This window comes from Hibiscus syriacus, unplaced genomic scaffold (assembly GCF_006381635.1).
Source record: "Hibiscus syriacus cultivar Baekdansim isolate YM2019G1 unplaced genomic scaffold, ASM638163v2 tig00110030_pilon, whole genome shotgun sequence".
In the NCBI taxonomy this organism is placed as follows: domain Eukaryota; kingdom Viridiplantae; phylum Streptophyta; class Magnoliopsida; order Malvales; family Malvaceae; genus Hibiscus; species Hibiscus syriacus.
Window position 1 is genome coordinate 333,426 of NW_024062572.1, and position 25,835 is coordinate 359,260.

Sequence of the window (25,835 nt, forward strand, 5' to 3'; positions counted from 1 at the left end):
TTGGCATGTAAACCATTTTATTGCTTTATTGATAGATGTTCGGGCTACAACCAGGTTTCTATTGCACTGGAGGACCAAGATAAGATAACTTTTATATGTCCTTATGGCACCTACGACTTTAGGAGGATGCCTCTTAGGTTATGCAATTCACCAACCACATTTCAAAGATGTATGCTAGCCATCTTCTCGGACATGGTTGAAAATTTCTTGGAAATATTCATGGATGATTTCTCGGTCTCCGACAATGATTTCAAATTGTACATTGGCAATCTGGAAAATGTACTTAAGAGGTGCAATGAGGCAGATTTGATTATGAACTGGGAGTAGTGCCACTTTAAGGTGCTAGAGTGAACTATTTTAGGACATAAATATCAAAAGGAAATTGAGGTGGAGCGAGATAATATTGAAGTGATTGAGAAAATACATCCTCACACCGCAGTCAAAGGAATTTGAAGCTTTCTAGGGCATATTGAAGATTCATTAAGGACTTTTATAAGATATCTAAGCCCTTTTGCATTATGCTGCACCAAAATCAACCCTTTGTGTTTGATGATAGTTACGTTGTAGTATTTCAAGAACTAAAGGAAAGACAAGACTCATCTTAGCCTTTATAGTAGTCCCACCTAATTGCAAAGCCCTATTGGAGCTAATGTGTGACGCAAATGACTATGTTGTAGGAACAATCTTGGGCCAACGCCGAGGTAAAATTTTCCATGTAATTTATTATGCTAGTCAAACTCTAAATGATGCACAAATCAATTATGCAACAACAGAAAAGGAGTTTCTAGTCGTAGTATTTACTTTTGATAAGTTTAGGGCATACTTAATAGGAACTAAAGTAATTGTACATATTGATCATTTTTTATATCAAGTATTTAGTGACCAATAAAGATGCCAAACCTAGACTTATTAGGCGGATACTCTTACTTCAAGATTTGACCTCGAGGTTAGAGATAGAAAAGGCACCAAAAACAAAGTAATTGATCATCTTTCTATGATGGAAAATAAGGTTAAATAGAGCAAGAACAAGATATTAAGGAAGAACTCCCTGATGAGAAATATTATATGATGCGACAATTCTGTGGTATGCTAATATTGTTAACTTTCTTGTTAGTGGTGTTTTGCCCTTTGACTTGACTAGCCAGGGAAGGAAGAAATTCATGTATGACGTGCGTTTCTATGAATGGGATGATCCATATCTCTTCAAGCAATGTGCTGACCAAATGATTCGAGCATGTATCCCCGAGGAGAAAGAAAAAGAGATCCTATATCATTGCCACTGTGCTTCTTGTGGAGGTCACTTTGGAGGTACAAGGACTGCTGCAAAGGTCCTTTAATCATGATTCTATTGGCCCACAGTATTTAAGGATGCTCATGACTTCTATAAGTCTTGCGATAGGTGCCAAAGAACTTTAATATCTTTAGGAGACATGAAATTCCATTGCAAAATATTTTGGAAGTGGAACTCTTTGATGTATGGGCATAGGTTTCATGGGGCCATTTTCTTCATCAGTTAGGAATTTATACATTTTGTTGGTTGTCGATTATGTCAACAAATGGGTTGAGGCAGTATTGGAAGATAGTCCTCAAGTTCTTGCACAAATATATATTTATAAGATTTAAAGCTCCACGAGCCATTATAAGTTATGATGTAACTCATTTTGACAACATGCTTATTGTCAAGCCATTGTAACATATGGATACGACACAAAATTGCCACAGCATATCACCCCCAGACTAATGGGCAAGCCAAATTCTCTAATAGAAAAATCAAACAAATATTAAAGAAAGTTGTTAACCCAATGAGAATAAGTGGTCACCCAGACTTGATGAAGCCCTCTAGGCTTATAGAATTGCTTTTAAGACGCCCCTGGGAACGTCTCCATTCAAGCTGGTTTATGGCAAGGCATGACGTATTCCTGTAGAACTTGAGCACAAAGCATATTGGGCGATAAAGAAGCTCAATCTAGATTACCAATTTGTTGGAGAACGAAGGTTGTTGGAGTTGAAAGAGTTGAAAGAATTTCACACACATGCCTATGGAAGTGTAAGACTGTACAAAGAAAAGACAAAGTGGTGGCATGATAAACACCTTTTGCTGAGGCTTTTTTTAAGGCAACAAGTTCCCTTGTACAACTCAAGGTTGATGTTATTCCCAAGGAAATTTAAATCTAGATAGTAGGGTCCATTCGTGGTACATCATGTCTACCCTTATGGAGTTATGGACATTAAAAATCTTGATGATGGAATTGTGTACAAGTTAAATGGCCAAAGATTGAAGGCCTACAATGGTGCTCCAATTGTGCACGACAAGATAGTCGTATTTCTTCAAGAGAGATGAGAGTTTGCATAACTTTAGCCTTTAACTTTTGCTATAGCATATTTTCATTTTAATATTTCATTTCATATATATATTACTTTGTCTTTTACTTCATTATTTAATTATGCTTTTATTTCTTTACTTTATTGTTGTATTCCTTAATCAGTTTTTTCTTTTGGGTGTAGAAGATGGCTTGAGAAAAGTTTTTTAAGGAATGAAATATTTTTCTTTCTAACTTAGGGTTAATTAGTTTTATTCAATTTTTGGAAGTTGAAAAAGTGAGAAAATCTCCCAAATCGTTTGAATAATCCATAAATACAAAAAAAAAGGTTACTTTTCTTTCTAAATTTTGAAACCCAACACTTAATCATGACCCTTTAAAACCTGTCCCATACGTTTTCACTTTTGCATTAACTTCCATCAGATCACCCACTCCCCAAATCTTTCAACCGTCAGCGCCATCACATCCCCATTAAACTTTCCCTTTCATTTTTTCCTTTCTTCCCATAACTCCCTAACTCCTTTCTTCTTCATCTTCTCTACCCCACCTCTATAATCTCAACCCCAACTTTTTATTCCCTTATCCCATATTCATTGTTGAAAACCCTAGTCACCCAAACCTTTGTCCCAATTCGAGTAAAAACAATATAGAGGTGCAAGAACACCACAGACAACTAGAGAGCTTGTACAACCCACAAATAGCTAGAATTGAGAAATTTCTCAATGTGACATCCAAGGTGAAGTTTCAACAAATGAATGAGAGGAGATTCTATTTTGAACATGGGCTTATCTTCCCCGAGAATGAGAAAATAGCTTTGACAAAGATATCATGGTGGTAGTGACTAAAAAAAGTTAAAGGAAGTTTATCGAGCACCCTGACAAGGTTTCAGTAACGTTGGTGTGTGAAATCTATACCAACCTCACCAGTCCCACACAGTCCAGCATTTTTGTGAGAGGTAAAAACATGAAGTTCACTGCTATAACCATCAACAAGTTCTTTGGGTTAAAAGATGTTGTTGATCAGTATACTCCTTTCGTTGAAAGAGTTGACGTACAAACCTATCAAGGAGTTCTCTAGAATATTTTCTTCAAGGGAACCAAGTGGGAAAAGTCTGCTAATAACAAGATGACAGTTGAGAGAAGACAACTAAAACCACATGTAAAGGTATGTAATCATTTTCTAAAAACCCGCATGATTCCTACTTCTCATCATACGACTATCTCATTGGAAAGATTGTTGCTTTTACATTCAGTTGTCATGGGCAGGCCCATTGATTTTGGAAAAATCATTGTGGATGAAATATATATTTTTTTGAAATGAAAGTCGAGCCCACTAATTTTTCAAACTTTATCAATGTGTTCTATCAGATTAAGAAGGTTTATGAAGACTCATTGGATGAAGTTGTCCCCAAGAAGCAATGTATCAAAACAGAAAGATCTCTAGGTTAAAAGGCTTTGATGAAGATGCTCCTGAGGAACCCACTGAGGGTGGAGCCAAAAATATTGCTACAATAAGATTGGCATCGCTTGTTAGCTACAATGAAAGCACCGAGACAGAGCTTGATTAAGTGAAGTAAAAGTTGGACACCTTTGCCACCTATCTGAAAGAGTGTGATAACATTCTTGCCTCCTATTTCTAAGAGATGTTACTCCAGACTCAGATTTTCCCATTGGATGCAAATAGAGATGTTTTATAATGGGTTAAATATGCACACTCACATGGTGGTTGAAACTTCAGCAAATGAATCACTATTGGACAAGTCGTACAATAAAGCATATGATATATTGGAGCAAATTTCCAATAACGACTATCAATACCCTAATACAAGGAACATGTTTGGAGGATACAATGTTGCAGTACCTGACACTAATATGCTGAACTCAAGAGCGTCTTAAATTACAACATTGATGATATAATAAAGAAATTTCAAAGATCATGTGGCATGTATGAGCTAAAAAAATTTTACCCTCTCTTGTGTTTATTATGGAGATGTATATAATTATGAAGAATGTCCACAAAACCTCTAGTCTATTTTTTTGTGAGAAATTTTAATAGGGGAGATAACTCCAACACGTATGAGAATACATATAATGCCAACTACCACAACCACCCCAATTTGTTATGGATAAGTCAAAACATTGCCAATCCAAATGTTGTAAGATCCAATTATAGCAACCAACAACAACATTACAATCAACAGCTGATGATACCACATCCTTAGCAATCAACATAGCCTTACCAAAGGTAGAATTATCAAGGGAAAAACTCTAATCAAGAACCCAACCTGAACTCTCTTGAAGCAGTAGTTCAAAGCCAATCAATATCATTGAGAGCAATGGAGAATCAAGTTGGCCAATTGGCCAATGCTTTAAGAAATAGGCAATCAGGGACACTGCCTAACGATACCAAAGTCCCTAAAGTCATGGGAATGCTCATTGTAATAAACATTGCAAAGCCATCAATACTAGAAGTGAAATCCACATGGGAAGACCTATTGCTTAAAACAAGAAGAATGATGATGAGTAACAACTCAATGATAAGGAGGTAACACAAGGCACGTCTTTTCCAGATGTTGTATAAAAGGATGTTGGACAAACCAATAATTTTGGAACAATGCCTACAAATCACCTCAATCAATGCCTCATGTTACACCCATGATGCTACAATTGGCTCACAATCAATCAACTCCAAGACCTTCTCCTTCATTTCCCAAACGTTTCAAGAAGACCAATGAGGATCAACAATTTAAAGCATTCATTTACGTGTTTAACCAATTAAACATAAACATTATGTTAATACATGCTTTGAAGAAAAATCTCAACTACATTAAATTCATGCATGAAGTGTTATCCAAGAATAGGAGGCTAGGCGAGTTTGAAACTGTGGCAGTGACTGAAGGCTACAGCGTGATGGCCACAAGCACGCTCCGCCAAAGCTAAAAGACCCAGGAAGCTTTACTATACCCTGTAACATTTGTGGCCAGTTTGTTCGTAAAACTTTATACGATTTAGGTGCCAACATTAACTTAATGCTCTTCTCTATTTTCAAAAAATTTGGAAGTGGAGATGAGGCCAACCACCGTGATGCTATATCTTATCGACTGATGCACCGTGTATTCGAGTAGTATAATAGAGATTATGATGGTTCGAGTGGATATAATCCGCACTGACTTTATTATACTCGATTGTGAAGCTAACAAAGAAGTTACAATCATCCTTGGAAGACCTTTCCTTTATACAGGGTGAACACTAATTGATGTTGAAAAGGGAGAACTCACTATGCACTTAAATGATGAATACATTACTTTCAATGTTTTGAAAAATGTTTCTTATATGGATGATAATGTTGAGTGTAATAGTATTGATGCTTTTGATGTTTATGTAAGGAAACATTTGAATAAAAGATACAATATAGGAGCTGCTACAGCAAATGCTATAGCAATTGAAGAACTTGAGGAAAATGAGAAATGAAATTTCATGCAACCTTTTGAGTCATTGGACCTTCCTGATCGACCTATTCAAACACGAAAGACATCCATAGAAAAAGCACCAAAGCTTGAGCTCAAACCCTTGACCTAGCCTTTTAGATAAGCATTCCTTGGAGAAATGGCACTCTGCCAGTCGTTGTTACAGGGAAGCTTACATCATCACAAGCTGACAACCTGATTTATGTGCTAAAACAACATAAAAAATAATTACGTGGAGCATCACTGATATCAAGGGGATTAGTCTGCCATTTTGTATTCACAAAATTTTGTTGGAGGATCCAAATTGTAGTCCCATTGAGTAACAAAGGTGATTGAATCCAATTGTGAAGGAAGTTGTTCGTAAGGAAGTCATCAAATGGCTGGAGACTGGGATCATATACCCCATTTCAGACAACAATTGGGGTAAGCTCTGTGTAATGTATTCCCAAGAAGGGATGCATAACCGTAGTGGAAAAGGAGAAGAATGAGTTGGTTCTCACACGCACAACTACGGGCTAGAGAATTTGCGTGAACCACCACAAGTTGAATAAAGCTACAAAGAATGATCACTTCCCTGCTTCCATTTATTGACCAAATATTGTACCAACTTGCTGGAAAGGCTTTCTATTGTTTCCTTGATAGGTATAGCGGTTACAATTAGATTGTTATAGCTCTTGAAGATCAAGGTAAGACAACCTTCACTTGTTCTTATGTAACTTTTTTCTTTTAGAAGAATGTCGTTCGTCCTGTGCAATCTCCAACAACATTTCAGCAGTGCATGATGGCAATATTCTCCGATATGATTGAAGATTACTTGGAGATATTCATGGATGACTTTCTGTTTTCGAACAAGATTTTGAGCAGTGCCTTGCTAATTTAGCTACGATTTTAAATAAATGCGAAGAAACAAACCTTGTGTTGAATTGGAAAAAATGACATTTCATGGTAACCAAAGCAATAGTGGGACATCGTATTTCTCAACATGGCATTGAAGTGGAGAAGGCCAAGGTAGAAGTCATTGAGAAATTACCTCCTCCCTCAAATGTGAAGGTTGTAAGAAGCTTTTTAGGGCATACGGGTTTTTATCTAAGATTCATCAAGGAATTTTTACAAATTGCCAAACCGTTGTGCTCATAGCTGGAGCAAAATAAAAAAAAAATTGGTTGATACTGAAGTTCACAAATCTTTTAATACCATCAAAGTTAAGTTATTCAATGCCCCTATTGTCGTAGAACCAGATTGGAGTTTACCTTTTGAATTGATGTGTTATTCTAGCGACTTTTTTGTTGGAGCTGTGATGGCATAACGTAAGAAGAAATTCTTCCATGATATTCATTATGCTAGCAGGACATTGAACGAGGCTCTGGTAAATTACACCACAACTGAAAAGGAATTTCTTGTTGTGGTGTTTGCTTTTGACAAATTTTGAACATACTTGGTTGGCACCAAGGTGATAGTCTATACCGACCACTCGACTCTAAAACCATTTATTTGTTAAGAATGATACTCATCTGAGATTTATTTGTTGGGTGTTGTTACTTCAAGAGTTTGACATTGAAGTATGAGATAAGAAGGGGATCGTAAACCATGTAACTGATCATTTATCCCGCTTGGAATCTTAAAGTAAAGATGGCACAACACTTGCGATACCAGATGATTTTCCCAATGAAAGATTGTTGGCCATCAATGCTCTACCATGGTATGTGGATTTTGTGAATTATCTAAATAGTCGTATGTTGCCACCAAACCTTAATCACCAAGGTAGAACATGAGGATGTTAAAGTATATTTTTGGGAAGAACCATATCCTTTTAAGCAATGCAATGACTAACTGTTGACGAGATGTGTGCTCGAGAGTGAACAACACAACATCTTACAGGATTGCCATAGCATACCTTATTACAGACATTTTAGAGGCATGCGTACAGCGGAAAAAGTCCTCCAGTGTGATTATTATTGGACATCCATGTTCAAGGATGCTAATACTTTTGTACAACATTGTGATCGATGCCAAAGCACGAGTAGAATTTCTAGGCGTAATGAAATAACAGTGCAACCTATTTTTAAGATTGCATTGTTTGACGTTTGAGGATTAGATTTTATGGTGCCTTATCCATCATCTTGTGGTAATACTTTCATTATTGTTACTATTGATTATGTATCCAAGTGGGTTGAGGTTGTAGCATTACCCTCAAGTGATGCTAAAGCTGTTCTTTGATTCCTACACAATAATATTTTTACTCACTTTGGAACACCAAGAGCATTTATTAGTGATGAATGTTCCTAATTCATTGGTAGACAAATAGCTAATACTCTACAACATTATTGAGTCAATCATTGCATTGCTACAACATATCATCCTCAAACAAATTGTCAAGCTGAAATGTACAATCGTGAGATTAAGAAAATCTTGGAAAAAATAGTTAATCCCTCAAGAAAAGATTGGTCTCTAAGACTTGAAGAAGAACTTTGAGCTTATCAGACAACTTACAAAACTCATTTAGGTATGTCACCTTATCACCTTGTATATGGAAAAACTTTTCACCTACCCGTTGAGCTGGAGCCCAAAGCCATGTGGGCGCTTAAAAAGCTAAACTATAATCTCAATGCTACTTGTGAACAAATAATGCTGGAGATTAATGAATTTGAGAAGCTACGCAACAACGCATATGAGAGTACTCGAATTTACAAGGATAAGAGTAAGAGATGGAATGATCAACATATAGAGCCCAATTAGTTTCATGCTAGACAGTAAGTGCTATTGTTTAACTATTGCTCAAGCTTTTTCCGGGCAAACTAGAATCACATTGGTCAAGGCCCTTTGAAGTTAAGGAAGCCTATCCTCACGGGACAGTCATTTTAAAGAATCTAAATGATGGAATCTTATTCAAAGTCAATGGGCAGCGTTTGAAGTATTATTGCCAACAACAATGCTTTGATATTTCCTCCATCACACTAAGTGATCCCAACCTTTTTAAGTTTCTTCTACTATGGATAAGTCAAAATTTGACATTAGTTAGATATTTAGTTTTGGTTTAAATTAGATTTTGAATACTTTTTATTATCTTTTTAACCAGGTTAAATGTTGAAGCTTCCGTGTTGAAATGTTTCTCCTGAAGCATACATGTGCTACATCTGCTGCTATAGCATATGCCAACTGGACGGGTAACTTTTGGTAAAAAGTAATTTGTGTGAGCTGTCACCCCTTTTTACCCCATCCATATCTACTGTCCACTTTACCTTATTTTCACTATCCAAATATTATCTTTATCCTCATCTTTAAATTTTAATTTTTAAAACCTTTTTTCTCTTTTACGTGCCACACTAAATGGCAAAAGTTCCCATATAATGCTACAGGGAATGTTTAATTCCCAAACTAAAGTGCTCATCCAATTAATTCCTCAAATGGGGTGTTTTCTACAGTAAATTTAGGATCTCTCAGCGTCTTCAGGGTTAACCAGATTTTTGGATTGTTTATTGGGATCTCTAGGCGTCTTTAGTAGAATCCATGAAAAAATTTGGCTTTTTTACACAAATATCACCTTAACATAAATTAATTACTTGTTAAGCACTGTTTAAGAATATTTTACGGATCTAACAAATTTTTAAATACTTTATATAAATTTAATCATATTTTGTTAGTATTTTTTTAATTATTTAATTATTTAATTTTATATTTATTTAATTTTTTGCAGTTATAAAATGGAAAGTGGTCCTTGAATAATTATATGCATATTTCTCGGCTTTTAAACTTTTCTCTCGGCTGTAAATACGCTCTCAACTTGTAAACATTCACATCAATCCTCTAAACTAGAAGAATGTCGTCGCTTCAGTATAGATATCCACGTGTTGAGAGCGTATTTATAGCCAAGAGAAAAGTTTAAAAGCTGAGAAATCCGAATATAATTATTCAAGGACCACTTTCCATTTTAACTGCAAAAAAATAAAATAATTAAATAAAATAATAAAAAAAATTAAATAATATAATAATTAAATAAAATACTAACAAAATATGATTAATTTTATATAAAGTATTTAAAAATTTGCTTAATCTATAAAATATTCTTAAACAGTGCCTAACAAGTAATTAATTTATGTTAAGGTGATATTTGTGTAAAAAGGCCAAAATTTTTCATGGATTTCAACTAAAGACGCCTAGAGATCCAAGCAAGAGTAAAAAAAATATGGTTCACCCTGAAGAGGCCGAGAGATCCCAAATCTATCGTAGAAAACACAAACAATCCAACACCCTGAAGACGCCGGGAGATCCCACCAAAAAATCTGGTTAACCCTGAAGACGCCGAAAGATCCCAAATTTACTGTAGAAAATACCCCATTTGGGGAATTAATCAGATGAACACTTTAGTTTGGAAATTAAACATTCACAGTAGCATTATATGAAAACTTTTGCCCACATTAAATATCCCAACCTTAAATATTTACTCACACTTATTTCCTTTTACCTATCACCTTCCCCTTGACCGTTTCTCTTCCCTTTACAAGACTCTTCATTTTTTCAAAGCTTCTTTATTTTTCTTTCTTTATCTTTTATTTCAAGAAAGCTTTTCCATATTCCATGGCACCTAAAAAGAACATGGTCGTTAAGAGCTCTAACCTTCACCTTGTTTTTTCGCTGCCAACCTCGGAGTCGAAAGCTACCGCTGAACCTATACAGTTTCTGGAGGCTGCGCAACAACAATGATATTATGACTTTACTAACTGGGAGTTCGTTAATGAGTAGGGTTTTGACCTCTCAACCGCCAAGGACTTAACTTTGTTTGCTTATATCACAAACATCATTGAAAAAATGAAATGGGCAACAATTTGCTCCCATCCCGGCGAATTCAACCATCGTTGGGTGTGGGAGTTATATAGTAACCTGATGCATGAGAACAAGCCATTGATCTTTTTTCGAAAAAAGCTTGTGCACTGGCGGGCTACTCATATCAACAGCCTGATGGGGCTTGAGGATGGAGTATGTGAGCACACCAAGTTTGTGAACCACCTTACCACCAAGGACTTGGAGCAAGTTGCCAAAGATGTATGCTTACCTAGAAAATATGGCTTAATCCTTATTCTGGAGGCTATACCATGAGGCGTTTGGACCTTGACCGTGAAATAAGGTATGGTTTGTTTTTCTTCGAATACGTTTAATGCCAACCATACATTTTTCCACCATCACTAGAGATAGAATCTTATTGTTGTATTCCATCCTGAAATGTCAAATTATTGATGTTGGATAAATTATTTCGGCTGAAATCTTCGCCTATAGCCAAAAGGCTAGCAGTTATCTTTATTTCACTTTCCTCATAACAACACTATGCCAAAAAGCACAAGTGGATCGATTACCTTCCGACCAGGTATCCGAGAACCGGAACACTATACCACTATGATCAAGCACACCTTGTTGAATGAAGAACTTGACCCCAAGCTGTCTATGCCAAAAGTCGAGTAAGCCACACCATGCTGCTGGCCAAGGTGCTAACCCACAACCTGTGAACCAATTGTTCGATCTGCCGGAGGCTATGGCATCTATGGCAACACAGCAAGCCAACATCCTGTCTATGCTAAATCATATAATTCAAAATCAGTCTCAGCTACAATCGGCCCAAGTACAGTATTGGCAGTATGCTCAAGCCAGGGATGCTGTCTTGAAGAAGTTGTATGTATCATTTGTCAAGGGTAGGAAGTTTGTCTTTCTCAATTTTCCCACTAGTGTTCTTGCTGACTTGGCTCAACTATATGTATCCAATGCTTCAGATAGCTCTGATAGTGTTGAGAAGGTCCCAACAACCAATACTGATGCTGGAGCTAATTTTGTGGAAGCCAAAACTAAAACTGAGGAAGAAGTTGAAGAAGATTCAAAGGAAACAGCCAATGAAGAAGAAGTTGAAGAGGAGGAAGAGGCCGATTCAACAGCCTCAACCGGTGTCATTGATGTTGGATATGACAACGATAACTCCATGGAAACCACCGAGATAGTTAGCCAAGAAAATGAGAAGGAATGACTAGCTAGCCAAGAACAGACTATTGTGCGGTAATTGTTAGGCTTAAACACTGATACTGCTTCAAAGGTTGTTGTAGCAATGGAGCATCAGGAGCTGGATGCATCCAACTTGCCTCCAATGTGCTGAAGGGTGTGAATCAATTGGATGGCACTAGCCAGCTTAGAGATATCAACATTGATTCCCTACAAAAGTCGTTGATGCATACGCCTATCTCGGAAGTGGCCAATATTGTTGATTATGCAAAAATCACTAGTCAAATCATGATGGAGATCCAACAAGCCACTACGAGTCATCCCAAGGGCTCGTCCGATACTGCTTTGGGTGGTAATAGAGAGAATTTGGAGAACCTAGACACTATTATGCCCGAACCAGTCAAGAAGGTTCCCCTCGTTTTTGTTGTGGTCCAATTCACGTCAGCATCCACCGGTATGAAAAGAAAGAGTTGAAGGCCAAAGTCAGTTCCAAGCGATTCCATCCCACCGTTTCCAGCTCGACCAAGAGCCCACGAAAACCAAACTAGGGGAGTCTTGTTCCCTTTTCTTTATTTGTTTTTTTTTTATTTTTCGGTTTTTTTCATTAAGGACAATACCCCGCTTAGGTTTGGGGGTGTTGTCCATTGGTTTGGTGCATTTACAATTTTGTTGCATTTAGTTGTGTTTTGTTAATAGTGATAGCATGCTGTTAAGCATTTTATTTAGCATTTTGTCTGCATGAAGTTACATATAGCATTGTTTAGTTTTGTATGAAAATTGCCATGGATTAAGCTGTAGAAATCAAGGAACTTTTAATTTATTTTGATGATACCCAATGATGAAATAGGTTTAAAAATGAAATGTTATAGAGTTGCTTAAGAAACTTGTTCGAATTAAAGTACATAAGGAAATTCGTTACCTTAGGTGTATTATCTCAATACTTAGAGGCTTTATAAGCTTTTGAATTGATTTCACATCCATAATAGATGATGTAGCATTTGTAGAACTAGAGGTGCCCGAAACTGGCTCTAGTATGAAAAAATTCCAAACTGCTACAGGTGACTAACACTGGCTCTAGTAAAGAAAAGGAAACAAACATGCTAGAGGTTCCCAAACACTGGCTCTAGCATTAGACAATGAAAAATACTAGAGGTTCCTAACACTGACTCCATCATAAATTAGGAGATTACAACAAAATTGATAATCTTTAATTGAGTAGGTTCATATTTTTCAAAATTAGCTAAGTATTGATTAGATACACCAAACCTGCACACTTGCATACTATGAACTTTGATTTGAATGAGGAATTCCTACTTAAAATTATTTGGATATTGTTTACATTCCTGTAGCATAATTCTAAGGGACGAAAAATAAAGTAAATATTGAATTGGCTTTTCTAGTTTTTATGTATGGTGTTGATGTTTAGTTATTGAATTTCATGTCTGTGTTGCTTGAGGACAAGCAAATATCAAGGTTTAGGGGTGTGATAACTCTAAAAATGAGTTATCATTTTAGCACTTTATACCTAGGTTTAACTTGAATTTGAGTATGATTAAAAGCATTTTAGGATTATTTTAGTCTTATTTTCTTGTATTTTTGCATTGTTAAAAGTTAGGTTAACTTGGGCTAATTTTTGGATTTTCCTGCTGAAAAAGGTACAGATGCTACAGCAAAGAAGCAAATGCTACAACAACTGATGACTCACTAGGTTGGGCATAACCTTCTGGAATTGGGACAACTGGATGGGACAATTGTATCCTCTCTAATCAGTTGCAACTATGTGGAGAATCTTTATTGGAGACAATTTTAACCTTCTTTACTTATAAATAAGACATTCCTCAGCTCATTTAATGATCAATTCATTCTATCATCTTTCACACAAAATCTCTCATCTATTTTTCATTGCTACCTAAGCCACCTAGTTGGGGTGTGCTGCCGCATCTGGGATCAATCTTCGCTGAGTAGTATCGACAGTCAGTAGAGTCACTTCAATTACTTAGACTTTGCCTGATATAGGGAATTTAGATAGTTGATTTTATATATTTGTGAAATTTTAATGTTTTAAACTTAGCCATTTGGGTGGAAACTTTTTGTAGATATCTGTTTTTGACCGAATTTGAAAATATTAAAAATATTAATTATATATTATTATAATTATTATTAATACAAATTACATTTTATATAGGCCTAGAGCTGGAGCCCAACACGACCGACACCAGCTCAAGCCAATAGTCGCTGCATACCAGCTAAAGTCAAACAATTGCTGAGCCATTCTCGCTGCCATTGACAAATCTGCACCCAACAGCAAACAAAAGCAAAAATCAGCAGAAATTTGAGCCAAAGTCAATTCCTAAACCTGTCAATATTTCACCAAATAATAAAGAAAAATCAACAAGAGGACAAAGATGATTCGGTGGAAAAAGATAGAAAAAGAGGAGCATTACATTTTTAGGGGGCTCGGGTTTTTCAATAGAGAAGGGAGAAAGAAAAAAAAAAGGCAACAGAGAACACGAACGAGGGAGCTCTCGGGCATGAAATATCAGAAAATAGGGGAAGCAGAGGAATCAACCAAAGAATATCACAAACAACAAACAGAGAACAGCATTCGGGGAAGAGAAATATTAGCAATTAACCGAGAGAACAGAAGGGAGAAAATACAGTTCCCCGTTGTTTCTTTTTTACAAAAAAAACAGCAACCAATGTAAAAAAGGATTGTACTCTATTTTCCTCTTATTCGAAGAATAAAGAAGCAGAAAAGTTCTCATTTCAGCAAATCAAAGCAATACAAAGAGAAATTCAGTCCATAAAAGGTTTTTTCTTGATTGTTATTAATATTTGTCATCATTTGTTTTAATAATTTCTAAACTAAATGCAAATCCTAAAATATAAAAATAGAAGTAGATACCTTCGGGTATAGGTTTGTCGTTAAAGTAGATGGATCAGAGACTTTAGGGTTCCATTGTCGAACTGTCAACGTCACCGCAATCGGATGAAATAGATGTGGGTTGTTTGGGTCCTTGCATGCCATTTACTTGGGTTAATCCTCATTTATCGGTTTCAAAAAAAAAAAACAGATTGATAAGGGCAAATTTTTTACCTTAGTGTGGCGAGCTCTCAAGTTCGGAGTAGTAGCCCTTGGAGTTGAGAAGCTAAGCAATCAGGTGGTTAGGTCTCAAAGCAGTAAGTTTCGGGTTAGGCTTTAGATCATAGCAGGAAAATCAATCGATAGGATTAAGCTTGGGTTTGGGGGCTGTTCGGTGAGGAGTAGAGAATGAAGGAGATAAGAGATTTGAAGCGGCGGGTAGTTGTGTAGGCTAAATGAAATTAGGGTAAGAATTCATCCTAAATATACTTTATACTAGGGTTCAAACGGTGTCATTTTAGCATAGTGAAACCTGTTTGATGCGTGTGAGGTTATTTGTGCGGTAAGGGTCTTAGTTTGTGTAATGGTTACAGGTTAGTCACCAATATTCTTGGTTATTATATTTTCAGATTTGGAATAACCGCTTTTAGATCCTCAATTTGCCGTATCTTATGTTTTGATCTCTATTTGCGGGGTATTATTGTTTTATTTCGAATGTGTGTACACTATTTACGTTTTTTCCTTTTTAATTTTACTTAATTCTATAAGTTTAAATAAGGTAAAATTTAAGTTAGGGTCCTTTGTCTTTCGATGTGGTCTTGCATTTTAATACTATGCTAAGTGTTTCTTTTTTATTTCGAATTTCATTCCTTTTTATGGAATTATAAAATTTACTGTTGTTAATTAGTGGGCCTTCTTTAAGAAAAATCAGGCTTTAGTTCATTAACATTTCCTAAGTTTCACAATTTATGTTTCTAAATCCGTTTTAGTTTAACGATTATTTTCTATTATGATTCCGAATTAGTTGTTAAGATTTCATTCATGATTATCAATTCTAATTAAATTTGTACCTTTTGATTTTAACGTACTTAAATTACTTCATTTGTTGGATATAGTCCTTACATTTAGATTTATTTTAATTTCACTTGTTAAGTAATTGCTTTCTTTAATTAGTTGTTTATGTTTTATTTCGCATGTTTATATGTTTTCACATGAACAAGTATACGACTGATTTATTTGCAAATTGTATGACATTTTTACATGAATTGTATGATATCCTCACGTGTATAACTTGACATCGTGACATAATCGGATTAAGGGTAATACCCTTTTAACTTAAAACTGTCAAAATGGTTTCTCTTAACTCACTAGAGAGTCCTTTTGACGATTTTAAATTAAAAGTGTATCCCGTCAGTAATACCTAATTAAATTTGGATCTATCACCGTAAAATTTGGGAATGAAAGAAAAGGAAATATTCGACTATTTAAATTTTTCGAGAAAAGATCATTAGAACTCACCTAAAGATCTGGTCTCGATATTTGTAAATAATCGAATATTCTTTAGCTTTCTAATGGCTTTGTAATTCTAATCTAACTTATTTTGTTGCTTTTGAATAATATAGAACTTGCATTTTTGTTGTTTTAAGGGATCAAAAATTAAATTAAAGTTGAACTTGTAAAATTCGTTGCAAAGACATTATTTAATCAACTAGGGACCGATTTTAGGGCGTTGTGGGGGTGCTAATCCTTCCCCGCACGTAACCGACTCCCAAACTCGTTTTCTGGTAAGGCAGACTTCAATTTGTCGTTTTAATTGAAATTAATTTTTATTTAAAATGACAAAAACGTTTTTGGGTGCCCAATCACACCTTAATCAATGATTGGTGGAAACTCTTCGAACCATACGTTTTTATCGTAAAGGAAATCTCAAATTTTTTGAAACGAGAGAGGTTTTTTCTAATCACATTACTTTTTAATTAAAAATTAACCAATTAAGACGTAAATTAAAAAGTGGTGTGGTTTTCAAAAATCTCGCTCGCCCCACGGAAAAAAAATCGTTTCTACAGCTTGGCGACTCCGCTGGGGATAATTTTTTAGAGAGTCAGGCTGATAATCGATTAATTAATTGTCTTTGCAAACGAAAGTTATAAGTTCGTTCTAATTTGGTTTTTGATCCCTTGTTTGTTTTGAATTTCTTGTTTGTATTTTAATTTGTAATTTGGTTAACGAATAAATAGTTGTACTAAGGTGTGATTTCCATGTTTCAGTTTTCTGACCTTTATTTTAGTTTGTTGCTTTTCTTGGATCGAGGCAAAGGATTATGAGTTTCCCCTTACTGTCGCTATAACTTTTCGATATTTAGAGCCTTCTAACTGTGCTCTCTACCGTTAAGTAGAGGTGAACGCTACGCTTACGTGAGAAAAATTACTTTTCTCCGCATGGGCTTTAGCAAGTAACCACTGGGGTACATGCCTTATGTTTACGAGCGAAACATTGAGTTTCCTCGCATGGACATAGGGAAATGTATCCGCTCGAATTGAACTTGATTCGTTTTAAGCTTATAATGGGTGAGAATCGAGGGTCTGGCAAGCCCAATGGGGCACCAGCAAAAGACAATTCGAGGACCCTTTTAGTGATACCAAAACTTTGCCCGTCTTATGCTGAATCTCTGTCCGCAGACACGAATGGGAAACTCATTCTAACATTTTCCTCGAATTTATTTTTTGAAAAGTATGAGAACTAGAAAAGCATGCGGTTAGGTTTATTTTTTGAACAAACATGTGAATTAGATACCACGCGGTTAGGATTTTTTGTGAATGACAAAGCATGTGGGCAGATACCATGTTGGGTAGGATTTACTAAAGCATGATTGAGTAGCCAACATGTGAGGGTAGGTTTTATTTGATGTTTACGGTACCCACTATCTTGTTGTTTATCTTATGTGCACTAACCCGTTTTTGTCCTATGTTTATGTTATTGTGATTTTATTGCATTTTCATCCTCATGTCATCGAGGGGTGTTAATTCGCAAGTGATTGACTAACAAGAAGGCTGAACATATTGAGGCAAGAAATTCTCCACCATGTAGTCAAAACCAGGAGATCCAGAGATGTTCAAACGATCCATGAAGAAGGACGCCCGATGAATGAAGAGATCTGAAGCTGATTGAAGAATTCCTTTAAAAGTGCAAAGGTGAAGATGTTGACTCAAGGGATAGATACAGTCATACCAAGGACGAGAAGACCATTCGTAAAGACGAGAAGACCATTCATAAAGACATGAAGACCCTTCATAAAGACATGAAGACCACTTCGCATTGGAGGTAAGAATGAAGATTTCAATATTCAATTTAAGGACATCCGACTTCATCAAAGGTGATGGAATACGTCGACGATTTTGGATGTGCAATACCAGATCCCATGAAGAGTACGACTCAAGGAAATGAAGAGATGAAGAGTCACAGATGTATTTTGACTACACGTTGTACTTACTAAATTCTTGTTATCTAAGTGAACGGTTGTTCTATAAGTGGTCACTTTCAGAATTAACACCTCGTGCATTTGCATTCTTATTTTTTGCATTTACTTATTAATTTAGTTTTCTATTGTTGTTTTTTGTCATTTTGTTACCTTATTTGTACTGACTTTTTTTTACGTTGTCTGCATTGCTTGATCATGACATAATCAAAAGGTGTCGATTTGTGAGTGGTCAGTATAGTAGAAGGTTTTCATAACGGACAAGGGGTTTCGTGATTAAGCAGACTATAACACAGATGAGAAATGGCATCTTAAGAAAGCTTCGAGAATCGTGGAAAGATCTGCACCCGAATATCTCATAACTGAGGAAGAGCAAAAGGAGATAGGAGAGATAAAAGAGCAGATGTACATGATGATGGATATGATAGATGCTTTGTCCAAAGGAAGAGAGACTTCTACGACAGAGCTCTACAGAAGCAACCTTGAGGTGTCAAAGATGCAAGAGACTACTTTAGAGCCTGCTGATTCTAGCCAGTATGAGAGGCCACACACAATCATTGTTTGTATCAACAAGCTGTTTAGAAACACCAAAGAAATAGTGGCAACTACAGAAATTCAGAAGGATGAAAAGAAGCCATGCAATCAGAACTTGGTGGTATTTGATAGTTTACTCCAGACATCGGGGGAAGTAAAACTTGAAACTGCAGTTTAACCCAAGCTGAAAGGTGGTTCTCGTTTTGATTCTATCCCAATATCATATAAAGAGTTGTATGATACATTGTTAGAAGCCCGAGAAGTGGTCCCGCATTATGTGAAGCCTTTGCAGCCTCCATATCCAAATTGGTATGACGTCAGTGTTCGTTGTGAATATCATGTTGGGGTTCAAGGACATTCCATTGAGAATTGCACCACCTTCAAACATCGAGTCCAACATCTTCTGGATCATGGAGTATTGGAATTTGAATTAAAAGGACAACACACTTCAGTAGCAGCTTATCCTGTTGAGTCTGAACCGAAAGTGACCAAAGGTAAGGGTATCAATGAGGACATCCAAGAAGAATATAGTTTGCCAAGATATGAAGCTCAGATTCGTCATTTAAGGAACGAAAATGATAGATTGAGCAGAGAGATGGAAGTTATGTGGGATAGTTTTCAAAGGATCAGCCACACCTTTAAATTTGCCGGCATAGGAAATGTCCCAGAGGAGTGGATAACAGGGGTCGCTAAACTGAAGAATGACGTTGAACAGTGGAGAAAGAATTACAAGATGCACGAAGGTCAAGCCGAGAAGTTTTCTTATGATTTACAGATTACAGAGAAAAGGCGCGATACATCTATCAATGATTTGGGTAGATATCAAGCCGAAAATCAGACGTTGAATTTGACCATAGCTAATATGGAATCTCACATCAATGCCATAAGCGGGAGAGTGAAGCTGAGCTAGAAGCCACTAGAGCCAAGAACCAGAAGTTGATGAAGATGGTGGATGATTGTAGTGATCTTATACAAGAGTTTCATAACCATAATGACTTTCTTACAAGGAAAAATCAACAACAGTGTCTACAGCTCCAAGAATCGGCACTCAAGATAGAGAAAATGGACAACATCATGAAAGAAGCTATGACCCAAGCAAGAAGTGTGGCTCACAAATTGGTTGATTTAGATGGCTTTGCAAGAGAATTGAAGCATATTGACAACTCAATCCCCGAGCATGAGTGGAAGTTAAATTGGCTTTTGAAGGAGATAGAAAAGCTAGGAGTGGAAGTTGTCCATTATCTGTAAAAGTTTGTTTGATGTACCGAAACCTTTGTGTTCAATGAAAGTTATTTTAAGATGGTCACTCTAAAATGATACCTTTTGTTTTTGCATTTAGCATTTGCATTTGCATTGCATGTATTTATTTAAGCATTTTATATGCATTAACTATGAAAACACGGAAATAACTTATGAAAGATTATGTGACAGTAATAACAAGATCATTCATTCATACTTCTCCTCATCATCATGAACAAAAAAATGTAAGCAATGGAGCAATTTAATAAGGAATTGCAAGATCAGTTGCAAGAGCAGTCAGTCGAGTTACAACAAGGTATGAGGAATCAAGCATCAGGTTCTCTATAAAGCGCATCGAATCAAATGATCCAGGTGTTGGCACCGCAAACCGTTGATAGAGAGGAAATAAATGATAAAGGAAATCAATGTCATCATACTAATGCACCAAGAGTGATAATTTGCCCCGGAGCATCTAACTTAAACCAAGGGAAGAGCCTCGTCAATTATGAGCAATTTGAAAACGAATTCAAGTGATTGAATGAAGCCATTAAAAATATGAAGGTTGTTAATGCCACTCACAAGGAATTAGAAGCCAGAGAACTTATTTTGGTCCCTGATTTGGTCATCCCACATGAATTTAGGGTGCCTAATTTTGAGAAATATGATGGCACCAGTTGCCCCCTAATTCATCTGAAAATGTTTTGCAAAAGGATGGAAGAGTACTTAGATGATGATAATCTGCTGATTCATTTATTTCATGATAGTCTTGCTGGCCCAGCTGTAGTTTGGTATAATCATTTGAACAGAGATCATATCAAGACATGGGTCAAACTAGCTGATGCTTTTCTGGGGCAATATCGATATGTCAAAGGCTTAGCCCCAAAACGTCATAACCTTCAGAGGATAAGGATGAGAGCTACTGAGAGCTTTAAAGAATATACCCTAAGATGGAGAGGAGTGGCGGCACAAGTTCAGCCTCCTTTGCTAGAAGAAGAAATATCATGTATGTTTCATGATTCTCTCCCAGCTCCTTACTTTGAGTTAATGCTGGGAAATTTGATGAATGGCTTCAATGATCTTATGATGGCTGGAGAATCAATTGAAGATGCAATCAACAAAGGAAACTTGAAAGTCACTTCAAAAAGCCCAAGAAATCAAGAGGGAAGAGCTGATGAGGTGAATGAATGTCACGTCCAGAGCTCACATAGTTGTAAAAGAAAAGGGGCAGTTGGTTACTCGAGTCGTCCAAATAAAGTCCCAAGATCAAAAAATACTTTGAAAGTGTTCCAAACTTCTATCTCAGATTTGTATCCCCGTTTGGTTAAAGGTCAATACCTCATACCGAGGCTAGTGAAAGTGAAACCATACCCTTCTGCTCAGCTATGATCAAGATAATGCCTGTGATTTTCACTTAGGGACATTGGGGCTTTCTACTGGAAATTGTAGGCCGCTGTTAAAGGAGATAGAGATACTTGTGGAAAATGGGACATTGACACAAGAATTGGTGAAACAATGGATGAAGAGCTCAAGTGGGGCAACAAAGCACAATGTGTAGCACCCGATCAAATCAAACACCACTGCATCAGAAGAATAATGGGGCATCCTAACTGCGAAGAAATCATTTTGTTTATCATGGAATTTTTTGTCATTTGCAACATCTTGTTTGAACATGGTTTTTTGGACTTTCTCTTCAGTTTTTGTGATATTTAAATGAATTCATGTCACTTTAAGGATGGTGAGCATTGAATCGATTTTATGACTTGAACTTCTTTGAATATCAATTGAATTAAAAGATCTCTAATGATTAGAGTTATAAATCTTTGAAAAAATGACAGGGTTGAAACCTGATAAAACAAAGACCTTGACCTTATCCCTAGAAGATACAATCGAACACCGTACCTTTTATTGCAGGGACCGATATAACCTTCTTCTATCGTAAGGAAATGAACCATAGGCTTGGTATTCAGGTATGCATAGGAGTGGACAACATGAGGCATCTTTTGTATGACATCACAAAACTGTATAGACCATACTTTTGTTGACGACGTTCAATGATGATTATGATCTTTACGGATGGAATAGTCGAGTAGATGAATCTAGTTTATGTCAGTTACTTGGAAATTGATCTCTAACGATGAGATTTTCTGACTTTCCACAACACTTAGACTATGACAAGTTCTTCTTGACAAGCTTAAGAAATTGAATCCGCATACCCAACAAAATATATATATGTATAATATATGTGTATACAATAAAGCTGAGCTATTCCTTTAAGGCAATTGGTTATAGAGGAAACTCGAAAGCCTTGGCTTTATGAATAGATTATATTCAAACCATGACCTTGATCGGGTACCTGGCAATTCGGTGTATGCTCCACTGTGATTGTCAAGTCAAAGACTTTGTGATGAGATGAACCCTTCAGCTAGCCCGATAAAGGCAAATTACAATAAAGCTGATTCCCGCTAGCCAGAAAATGGAAAATTAAATCAATTTTATGAATAAGGAGTTTCAGTAAAAATGGACTAAGGGAGTTAAGGAACACCTGTCATAGTCAATTTCACACGACAATTTCACACGAGCACTTAGAAATTTCATTTTTAGATCGATATTTCTGCACTGCCTTGGTTAGAGAAGTCTAAGAAGCTTGAACAAATGGAAGATTTCAGAGAATTGAAATAGAAGTGTTCTAGAGAGTCTAGTAATAGATTATGCTAGTTGCGTCATTTTGTCCGCATCCGATTAAAATACCAAGCCAAGAAAGAAGGGCATGTTGCAATATTCAAGATGACCGAGAAGGAAATGATATTTTGGTGGTTGAAACCTTAGAAAATAGGAAGTCAACCTGAAGCCAACCCCTCAATTTTGACACTTGTCAAAGAGCTATAACCCTGAAAATATTAAAGAGCTATTGATTCTTTTGATATTCTGTGAATTCATGTCTATGATTTGATTCAATTGTGAGCCTGAATTAAAGGGTAATGATTTATAAAATTCTTTCATTCTCTGATTCCTAAAATAAGAGAAAGGGGAAAAACATGTTCGAATATGACAGTTTCAAATGTGAAAAGTCCTTGCAGCTGGTGAGGCTCATTATGCCTCTATTGGAAGAAAGAGAATAAGAGGTGCTAGAACATGAAGTATTCTGCGACCTTGAAGTAGACGGTCCAAGAGATCAGAATGGATGAAGGAAGAAATTGTAGTATTTCCTTGTGACGTTATGAGTAACCTGTCAGGAAGAATAAGCGATGCCAGAACATGAAGCATTTTGTGATCGTAAAGCAGATGGTCTAAGAAATCAGAATAGATGAATAACACTTTCTTGGGTTGTCATCAGTAACTCATCAAGAAATAGATGCTCGCCATATTTGAAAGGGGCACATATCTCAGCCCGAATGAAAATGCAAGACATTGTGTTAGAAGGGTTGATCACTTCTTAAGTAGCATGAAGAAAAGCCTTCAAACTATTTGACAACACTACTGTGTAGTGACACCAGAATGAGAACATTCAAGTTATGATATGTTGGGGCACGACTGAACCCACATCAAGTTGAGATGACAAGATTCAGACCGAGGAGGCATGAAGAATGAGCCTTACAATTTGAGGTAATGGGGCATTTTGAAGGCCCGTACCAATAAAAGACAATGTTGGGGCACGACTGAACCACATCGTGTTGAGATGACAAGATTCAGACCAAAAAGGCATTGAGAATGAGCCTTACAATCTGAGTTGTTGGGGCACTAGTGAAGTCATGTTTCAGCTAGAGGTATTAATGTGGGGCATCTTTGGAAACCCATGATGACCTATGGATAGATCATTGAATTGAACAAATAATTCCAATGGGATAGGAACGTATGAAAGGTGAAAATGGTGAAACAATGACAGTGGGGTTTATTGTATATGATTATTTTGTCCTTCATCAGTTGCATTACTCTTGTGATTTCCGTTGAGTTTTGGTATCCTTGTAATACCATACAAAAACTCTGAGTGCTATGCAAAAGAGCTTCTTTGGTTGAAAGATATGGGTAGAAGCCGCATGAAAAGATGAATATGTTGTCAAATGATATGATGATGAATCAATGTTGCGATCATGTGTTGTTCTATTACCCTAGATGAAGGTTGTCTTACGCAACTCCAAGGTTAAAATGAGAAATAATGTGGTGACATGAAGAATTGGGATAAAACCTCCTTGGGATGTGTTGCAAGAGTCAAATCAGAAGGGATGCTGATATCCCATTGATCTTTATGGAGTTTGGCGTAGTCATATACATAGTCTCAAAAAATGGGGGCAACAGGATAATGTTTATGACCATAGCAAGAAGTTGAGAGAGAAAACACTTTCTCTGAAATGAAGAAAGAAAACAAAGACGACAAGAAGATAAAAGAAGATCAGAGAGCTCTTCCAAAATGCAAATTGAAAATTATGAGTTTCTACACGGGTATATGAAGCAAACCCAGGAAAAGAATGATCAAGTAGAAGAAGACTGAGTTCACCACTTTGAGGGAAAATGAAGATTAAATCGACATTTATGCATTCATGAGAACATCATTTACATAAAAGATAATGCATTACACTGATACATTTAATTGCATTCGTGTTTTATGCATAAACACATGATTTTGACAGGTCTTCCATTGAAAAGAGAAGATGCAAAATGTTAAAATCCCAAGTTGAAATGAAGATTTCAAGCCTCAAAGGAAAGGAGTTGCGTTTAAAGAGGCATACCCTGAAGAATAGAGAGGTCTAATCCACAGAAAAAGCATTGCTTAAAAGTAAAGACCATCAGATGTAGAAGAAAAACAAAGATTTTCGTGTATGAAGAGAGACTTGCACACATGAGATTGGAGCAAAGTCAATCTTAAGCCTTCACCGAAAAGGAGGGAAGCAAATCAATTTGTAAGCCTTCATTGAAGAATAGTGAAGCACCACCTTAAGCCTTACAGAAGAATAGTGAAGCAAACTCATCAATAAGTCTTTCGAGCATGATGCTTAAATCCTTCGGGTCATTTGTAAGCTTTTAGAGCAAGATGATAAGTCCTTCGAGCCATCCATAAGACCTTAGGGTATGATGTTTTCACATGAATTTGGAAAAAAAAATTATGTTTTAAGAAGATGGAATTTTTGAAAACGAAGAATGCGATTTTCAAAATTTCACAATTTATAAGTTCTTCGGGCCATCAGTAAGTCTTTCGAGCATGATGCTTAAATCCTTCGGGTCATCTGTAAGCCTTTAGAGCAAGATGACAACTCCTTCGGGCCATCCATAAAACCTTCGGGTATGATGTTTTCACATGAATTTGGAAATAAAAAAAATGATGTTTTAAGAAGATGGAATTTTTGAAAACGAAGAATGCGATTTTCAAAATTTATAAGTCCTTCGGGCCATCAGTAAGTCTTTCGAGCATGATGCTTAAAACCTTCAGGTCATCTGTAAGCCTTTAGAGCAAGATGATAAGTCCTTCGGGCATTCCATAAGACCTTCGGGTAGGATGTTTTCACATGAATTTGAAAATGAAAAATGATGAAATCTTTCAGGACATCAGTAAGTCTTTCGAGCATGATGATTAAATCTTTCGAGTCATCTATAAGCATTTTGAGCAAGATGATAAGTCTTTCGGGCCATCCATAAGACCTTCGGGTAGGATTTTTTTTTCGAGCATGATGATTAAATCCTCCGAGCAATCTTAAGCCTTCATTGAAGAGTAGTGAAGCAAATTCATCATAAGCCTTCACGGAAGAATAATGAAGCAAATTCATCAGTAAGCCTTACGAGCATGATGATTAAGTCATCCGGGCCATCTTAAACCTTCACCAAAGAGTAATGAAGCAAATTCATCAGTAAGCTTTCCGAGCATATGATAATTAAGTCCTCTGGGCCATCTTAAGCCTTCACCAAAGAGTAGTAAAGCAAAATCAATTTTAAGCCTTCATCAAAGAGTAGTGAAGCAAATCAATCTCG

The 25,835-nt window shown here is 36.4% G+C and overlaps 1 long non-coding RNA gene across 1 annotated transcript; it reads right to left on the bottom strand.

The window, feature by feature from the left end:
- Positions 1 to 13,968: 13,968 nt before the first annotated feature.
- Positions 13,969 to 15,074, bottom strand: LOC120213547. Its single transcript, XR_005524797.1, has 3 exons — positions 14,864 to 15,074; positions 14,672 to 14,782; positions 13,969 to 14,058 (listed from the first exon to the last, which is right to left on the bottom strand). It is a non-coding gene; the product is annotated as an uncharacterized LOC120213547 (long non-coding RNA).
- Positions 15,075 to 25,835: the final 10,761 nt, after the last annotated feature.